Here is an 8,871-nt window from a genome sequence, read left to right on the forward strand (position 1 = left end):
GCTTGAAAATAGAAAACAGATAAGCCAAGATGAGAAATCAAATATGAATATATTCCAATAAAGTGTAAATGATTACTTTAGTGTGGATATTTCAGCCAAGAGGTGGAGAAATATCAATACCCTGAACATGGAATGTAATTAAACCATCCAAGCAGCCTTCTAATAAGCATTTGTTGGGCATTCAACACAATACCACATAAAAAGGGAATCAGTTTTAACAAAACACCACCCATTAAAATAAAGCTGATTTAGGAGGTGTGTTCTATCAAGAACTTAAAAAAGATTTCAAGAACTTACCAGAATGTCAAGATCCATATTTTTTTTAAAAGGCACATTTATTCAGTGTCATGATCAGATTATTACATTTAACAATCAACAGCATAGGTGCAAAAAAAGGTCTACATACAAATTTTTGTTGGAATGCTTTACACTTTCCACAGAACAGAAACTAAAATAACCTGTTATGCAATTAGTCACAAATACAGTCCTCAAGTTTTTTGCCCCTGGGCATGAGTATTGTCTAAAACATGTCTTCTTTGTAGCAGGAGGCCCAGCTACCACTGTGCTTGGCTGAGTTCACAAATCTGTAGTAACATGTAGCTTCCCTGTCACTTCTCTGACTCTCCTCTCCTGCTAAGCTTTGTTTCCTGGAACTATTTAAAATCTTCTGTCTCTGCCATAGCTGCTGCTGCTGCTGCTGGAGCCACCACGGCCACCTGGATTTCGTGGTATGATAAAATCTTGGCCTCCAACACCACAGGGCCCAGAGCTTCTGCCTCCACAGTTTCCTCCCTTCATGGGTCCAAAATTTGAAGACTGACTGCTGTATTGCCACATTCATTATAGCTTCCACCACCTCCATAATTGCTTCCATCATTACCAAATCCATTGTAGCCATCTCTGCTGCTATCATATCCACCCCCACCACGGGTGCCACCAAAGCCACCTCGACCACTGAAGTTTCCTCCACAACTGAAACTGTCATTACCACCAAAACTACTTCCATGACCACCACCAAAGTTTCCAGAACCATTTCAACCTCTTTGGCTAGATGAAGCACTAGCTATCTCCTGCTTGACAGGGCTTTCCTCACTTCACAGTTGTGGCTGTTCACAGTGTGGTATTTTTGAATGACAATCTTATCCACAGAATCATAATCATCAAAGGTTACCAAAGTGAAGCCCCTCTTTTTTCCACTACCTCAGTCGGTCATCTTTTCAATCACTTCGATTTTTATATATTGTTCAAAATAATCCCATAGGTAATGCTCTTCGCTATCTTCTTGAATGCCACCAACAAAGATCTTCTTCACTATTAAGTGAGCACCCGGTCTTTGAGAATCTTCTCCTGAGACTGCTCTCTTTGATTCCACAACTCTTCCGTCCACTTTGTGTGGCCTTGCATTCATGGCTGCATCCACCCCCTCCACAGAGGCATAAGTGGCAAACCCAAAGCCTCTGGAACCCTTGGTGTTTGGGTCTCTCATTACCACACAGTCTGTGAGTGTTCCCCATTGTTCAAGATGGTCCCTCAGAATCTCATCAGTTGTTTCAAAGCTCAGCCCTCTGAGGAAGAGCTTCCATAGCTGTTTGGGCTCCTTGGGAGACTCTGACTTAGACATGACACAGTCGGAAGAGAGCCTGACAATGCTTCCTCTGTGGTGTCCACCAGCAGAAAGAAGATCTGCATTTTATTCAGTATCAAAATTTGCATCAAATTCAAGTAAGAGATGCCATCTTGAATTTCTGTTGAGACTTCAAACAAATATATCTCCAAGGAGTTAAAAACTTTTATTTCATCTTTTAGTATTTTTCTTCCTGTCCTATTGCAATAACTCTCTAAAGTCTGAGGTAGAGACACAGCCAAAAGTTTCACACCCTGTGGAAGACATTGTTATAAATCAATTTGGAAAAATAGATCTGAAAAAGAGATCTTGTTCCTATAAACTACAGATGAAAACTGAGGCTGCAGAAACAACACATGAAGCTGTGGGGTTTTGTCTACACCAATCATAAGAGACAGCAAGCAATAAGCCAATTCTGTATCACCCATGATCAGAGTAAACCTTTAATATTTCTCCACTTGAATATCATTCAATAAGTTCCAGAGCCTAATATCACCTTCACTTTATGATACATAGGTATGTGCTCTATAATTCTATTATTTAACTCTTATTGAACTGTAAAGTTAAAGCTGATGTGGTGATCTTAGCAGTTCCTTAGTGGGGACAGGCATACTATCAAGCAAAATGTGTATCACAGGGTTGCTACCATGTGCTAGTTGTTCGGTTAAGCAAACATGCTACACTCCTCTTGAGTGCATTTCTATCTGTATATCTGCATGCTTCCTTGTTGGGTAGAGCTGCTTTTGTCCTCCACCCAGGAGAAGATCAGAGATGCAAGATCCCCACACAATACCTACAGTGAGGTTTTCCTAAGATAGCCACATCAGAGTGGAATTACTTTGATGGGCCATTTGCATCGTCATGGTTCAGCTCATAATACCTATACCCAAGTGAATTTTGGTTCAGAGTAGGACAGCACCCATCTTCCACCTCTACTTCTAGATTTCTTTTGTCTAATATTCATTTATATAGCTTCCCAGCTTGCTTGTGTAGTCTCCCTTCAGTCATATCCTAGTCATGTGTCTGGATCTTAACTGTATAATAAAATTCATTTCTTTCCACTTTTCCAGTAGAAAAAAGTCCACTCCACAAGTACATTCTAGATGTAGATATGGCTGTAGTTATTTTTATCTCCATAATTGGTTTAATGATCAAAATGATTCACCTGGAGAGGTGAAAACCAGTAGCTTCAGCATTTAATTAAATGTGTTATTTTCTAAACAAGTGTACTTACTAAGTAAAACCTGGACTTGCTAAAAATGTAGATATGTCTTTTTATATACCTACACATTTGAGTGTGTAGGAGTCTTTCATTTCTACAAGTGGGAGTTCAAAGGATGTTAAATTTAAGCGAATAGAATCAAATGGTACAATTACCTAATAACACAAGTCAGCATTATAGTTAAAGGTGAGCAATCTGTGTGTGTGTGTGTGTGTGTGTGTGTGTGTGTGTGTGTGTGTGTGTGTAAGACCAGGGAGTAAATTGTTGATACTCATTGGTTTCTTTGTGTACCCCAGGGAGAAATGGTGGCAGGAATGACGAAAAGATGGACAAGAGACATGAGCTGGGTAGGATGGAGGCCTGTTTTCCTCATTGGTAAAGGACCCAGAGAACAATATGGGAATTTATTTATACCTTTGCAAAGTTAGTATCCGAGACACAGGTTGCCTAGTGACTGATAGACAAAATTGTCCAGGCAGGATGATTTTTCTCAAGACTGATGTAGTTTGACTGCTTTAGGCACTGTGGCTGTGTCCTGCCCTCCCACATATGATCAATTTGTAACTTCAGCTGTTTCCAACAGTATGCAAAAGAGATGACATTCTATTATATAATATATGTATTTATGTCTAATATGTGTGTGTGTGTGTGTGTGTGTGTGTGTGTGTGTTATTGTTCCTGGAAACTACCACCCTATTTTCTATCTCTGCAAATTTAGCTACTCTAGGAAACTCATGTGAGTGAAACATTTTGTGACCAATTTGTTTCACTTAGCACAAGATCTCCAAAGTTCCTCTGTGTTGCAGAGGGTATAAGAATTTCCTTTCTTTGCAAGGCTGAAAAATAGTCCATTGTGTGTAGATAGTTACAGATGAGAGAAAGAGAGAGACAGACAGACACAGACACAGACACAGAGACATAGAGAGTGAGAGAGAAACTGATTTGGTATAACAAAAGCATCAGACTCTGCCTCCTTCCTTCCCTCCACTTTGAATGCCTTCCATCCCCTTCAGCTCCATCCTCTGAGTCACAATGCACCCCATTGTGTCTGCAATCAAAATGCTTCCATTCTGATTGAGTAGAATTAACTAGTCCAATTCTTCTCTCTTTCTTATCCTTGCACACAGTTCTCTGTCTACAGGTATGATAAGTGCCCCACCCTGCATCAAGCAAAAGACTCAGCAGTCTCTCTCACAGCAGACCAGAACTTCAACCTTTGCTCTGTCTCCCACGACTCCCGAGTCCACGCAGTGAGTTACCAGTACAGCTAGGACTGGAGCACAGGAGAGATTGTTTGAAGCTTACATCCTTAGTAACTCTGCTCATTTTAATAGATTTGATGCATTTCCATTCACTGGCTTTTAACACAATTATGTTTTGTCTAGCTGCTCTTATACACAATTATTCTCAAATATGTGCCTTCAAGAACAGAGACCTACAGTAAGCCTTGTGCAACAATCCTCTATGAGCTTGCAAATCCATAATACATTTATGGGGGAATGATTCCGAGCACAGTGAAGATTTGGGGAGTAAATGGAAATGGAAACCCTCTTGCCTTCCCTAGAGTGACACTAGTAACAGTTTTTAGCAATTAAACAAGTTTTGTGGATTTTGTTTTTGTTTTTGTCCTGAATATTAGACTAAATGTCAGCAAAGTTTCTCAATGAAAAGCCACATAGTTCGACAAGAGCAGTATCTACAACCCCAGAGTGTGTGATACTATAGAGGAAACTCCATTCATGTGTCCTGGAGGGCGTCTGCAAAGTCACCCGTGTTTGCCTGCAGATCGGTTACTTAGTTGTTGCATCTGTGTTCTGTTCTACCATCAATAGTACAAGCAGGTCCTGAGTTTTTCTGTGAGACTGATCACATCATCTCACTTGCTCCAAAGGTCAAGGCCGCCTTGGCTGATCCATCTGCACTTGTGGCTGCTGCCCTCTGGGTGAGGCCATGCCTGCCGAGGTTAGTGAGACTGCACCTGGAGGAGTCAGAGGAGAACGCGAGGTTTGGTCTCTGAATAATCACCAGAAAGAGAACTATTCAGTCTACCTCACTCAAAAACTAAGGAAATAAAAGGATAATTCTCTTTTTTAAAAAAAGCCAGGTAATGAGCAGTTTTTACCACAATGATCCAGGGGACAAAATTGAGATTATGATTATAATATGGAAACAAGAGAGAAAACAAAATTATTTATGAAATTGAAAAATATAATAAGAAGAATGGAATACATATTTTATAATGCAAGTATATTGTATAATGCAAGAAATGTCAGAAAAATGGCATTTGTTAGAAAAGGAGAATAAATATTTTGTTTGATTTGGCTTCAAAGTTATTTTCTTTAATATAAAATTTGATTGAAAATATTTATTTGTTAATGTTCACATGCAGAATGATCTTACATATCTCATCTTTGCAACATGCTTCAAAATATTGAAATCACCCCATGATTGTATGGTTTTAACTCAGGACATTTATTGCTTGAAATGCATAAGATTCTATTAAATTATTTTCTATACTTGTCTTTTAGCTTGCCATAATATGGAAGAATACAATATTACAAGGAAACGACAAAGTTATCTGATTTAATAGGTTTTTAATTATGAATGTTACTTTCTCATTTTCATTGAGTTGTGAAACACTGTTGGAAATGTAGTTTGGAAATAGAAACTTGTACATTGTGGATATCAAATATGAGAACGACGATGTTGGCTCATAAGCTGTCACCCACACAAATCATTTAGAAAGAAGTTTTACATTATTTGTACTTTACATCACACTATTTTCAGATCATCTTTATTATGTTTTGCAAATTACCTCTCTTGGAGGTTTTGAAATATTAGGCGAAAATTACAAAGCTAGATTTCCAAGTTAGCAACAAAATACAGTCCTTGAACCCAGTCAGAGCACTGTAATAGTGGTGCAGGCTGTTCTCATTCAGGAAAAATCCAATCCTTGCTGTCAGCTCAAAAATCTCAGTAAAACTTTAAAGTGGTAAGCCAAGAGCCTGCTGTGTGGATTGAACAATTTAGAATATTTTAGTTTTATTTCACACAAAATTATATGAAAAAAATGCTTTCCACCAAGTAATGCAAAATTCATTGCCAATAGTGGATCAGTCGCACAATATAATTTTAAATGTTTTCTGCATAGTACACACTAATGTATATTATAGGAAAACATAAGTTTTGAACAACTTACATTTACACAAGCTTTGTAAAATATCCAAGTAACTTTTTTATCTACTTCATCCAACCTTTTGTGACAATCTGTCATTATACAACTTAGGAGATTTTACTTCACATTTTAGTGAATCGCTCACTTAAATTCTTTAAAAATATTCTTAGTTATGATTGTTCTATGAAGGTATATAGTGAGGCTAATTCTGCAGTCACCTTCTACATGTTGTTGCCTTCATAATAAGACAAAATATGTGGTTTCACCAATATTTAAGAAAATAATTTAGTTTTATTTTAATTGACTATTGATATAGCTTTAAATTTTTATCTTCAATGAAGTTTTTTTTTTACATACCAACACTTTTAAATAAACTCACCTTTCTCTATAGATATTCCTTTGGCTGTGTTATGATTTGTGTGTAGTTGTCTCCCCAAAGCCTCAGGCGGTCGCTGGGGCACAGTCCTGGAGTCTGAGATTAACTCCTGATCCAGTTCTGGGATTATGGATGTGAGTACTGCTAGGACTACAGGCGTGTGTGCTGCATTCAGCCTGGGTTGGACAGCCTGAAAGCCATGTAAGGGGGACAGACTTGCTCTCTGTAGCCACTGTTGCTGCTACTCCTCTCATTTGCTCTTGCTACTTTCTTGTTATCTGCCACCATGAACTGCAGCCCGCTTCCATGTGCCACTCTGCCTTGGAGCCACCGGAGTGTGGACTGAATTTTCCACGGAATGTGAGCTAAATAAACCTTTCCTCCCTTAATTTTGGGTGTTGGGCATTTTGTCCCAGAAACAAGAGAAAAGTAATCAAGACAAGTTGTTACTATCAAACATGATCTTAATTAGTTTGAATAAGTGCTCCTCTTTTTGCAAAAAGATTAGTCACAGTGGTTATAGTCTCATCTTTGTTTTTGTGAAAAAAATTGTGATGTTAAAATATTCTAGGTTTTATTTTGCAATTTTGGCAATTTTATTTTCCTTTATGTAGAAATATTGTGAACAGCTCTCAATTTGGTAGTGCCAACGCACAGGAAATTATTTTAGAGTGATTATGATGTCATCACATAACAAACTCAATGCTCTGACTCCTAATTCAATGACAAAATTATCTACACAGTGCTGTGCTTAAAGCCTAACATGCGAGGTTGTATTTTTTTCTTTTCTTTGTCTTAACATTTAAGTATTTGTTACTAATAAAATAAGCATAAAGAATCTTCATTAACTCTTCAGGACACACTCAAAATACTATTGAATTTTAAATGCACCAAGGCAAAGTAATGTGATTGCTACATGCAGTTTATGTCAGCATTCAACTCTTCCATTACATCAGAACAGAGGTGTCTAACACCTAATTAGTAAGGTTACATTGTAGTAAAATTTCTTTTTCTTTTTTTTTTAAATATTTATTTATTTTGTGTGTGTGTGGCCAGCTCAGCCCACCAGGGGGCGGGGCTGGCTGGCATGTGGTGCTGGGGGGTTGAACCGCTATCCCTGTGCTTTGCTTAGCCTAGCTTGTTCCAAGTAGGTGCTTTAGACCACTGAGCCATCTCACCAGCCCCTGTAGTAAAATTTCAACCGCATAGTGATACCTGTATTTAATCTAATATTCCCAGGTCAGAACTTATTATTTTGCAGAATAGCCTTTAGGTGGAATTCTTCACCATGTAACATGACTAGATAGAAAAGCAGTCAATAGAGAACACTGATTTTGAAGTACCTTGAGTTTTCAAGCACAAATGCTAAATATTAAATGATTCTGTTTTATTCTGTACTGAGAAAGCAGAGCCTAGGAAAAAACTGGGACCCCATTGATTGGTTTCAACTGTCCCAGAAACACGTGCTATCCATGGCTTATCATTTAGTCTATACCTATACAATCACCTCAATCCTTGTTGAATGGGGGAACCTCGTGGCACTCAAGGGCTGACCTATGAGACTTCTAGGTTCAAGTTTTCCTCAGTTGTCCATTCCAAAATTGTTGACATAAACACACAATGCAGATAAAAGCAATGTCTTTAGTATGCTGATGTAGCTTCAACACAAGCCTTGTAATCTCTTGTAAGCTTCTAAGTAGATTATCCCTTTCTGAACAGAAAACTAAATAAATGCCCAGACATTACCTCCAGCTAATACAAGAATGTATGATACAACCAGCATGGAAGCACACACTCCACAACAGATTATAGTCTTCGGTAAGATTGCAGGAAGTATGCAAATGGACAGATTTGATTTGCTCATTCTCTTAAAAGGGCATTCCATATACAAAGTAATATAATCTTATATTAAATTAATCCACCAGTGACAGTAATTTGAATATAATCATTTATCCTCCATTACCTATCATAGCCTATAATCAATTTACAACTAACTGGCTATTCTCCCTTACTTTCAGATACAGAGATAGAGACTATAAGGGAAAAAATTGCCAAAAAAACAAATTGAAAGGGCAGAATTTAGTCTATCTAATATCCAGAGAACACTGGAGGCCATTAAATGTGAATGTGCATTCCAGTAGTTCATGTCCAACCAAAACTGGTTCATTTTCCTTTCAATTGCATTTGACTATGCAAGTGATGTTATGACCATGATGATAACAGTTTTAATTTGCCAATGTGGACAGCTAGCTTTTGTTGGAAAAAGATAAGTGTTCCTGAAAATGTAAAACTAAGATGATAATTTTTTTCTCAGCATTGACTCAGAGGGAAATTGCTCAGGCACATAACATTCAAGACACCTGAAGCACTGAAAGACAGAACATGGGTATTCTTAAGTGGGGAGAGGAGACATATGGAAGGACCGTAGAATTTGAAAACCTGTACTGCCGTTGAATTATTGCGTGGTGTTATAC

General features: G+C 37.9%; 1 pseudogene; it reads right to left on the bottom strand.

Moving 5' to 3' along the window:
• Positions 1-657: 657 nt before the first annotated feature.
• On the bottom strand, positions 658-1,621 carry LOC101581008 (annotated as a pseudogene).
• Positions 1,622-8,871: the final 7,250 nt, after the last annotated feature.

Source organism: Octodon degus, unplaced genomic scaffold (assembly GCF_000260255.1).
Source record: "Octodon degus isolate 3935 unplaced genomic scaffold, OctDeg1.0 scaffold00042, whole genome shotgun sequence".
Classification (NCBI taxonomy): Eukaryota; Metazoa; Chordata; class Mammalia; order Rodentia; family Octodontidae; genus Octodon; species Octodon degus.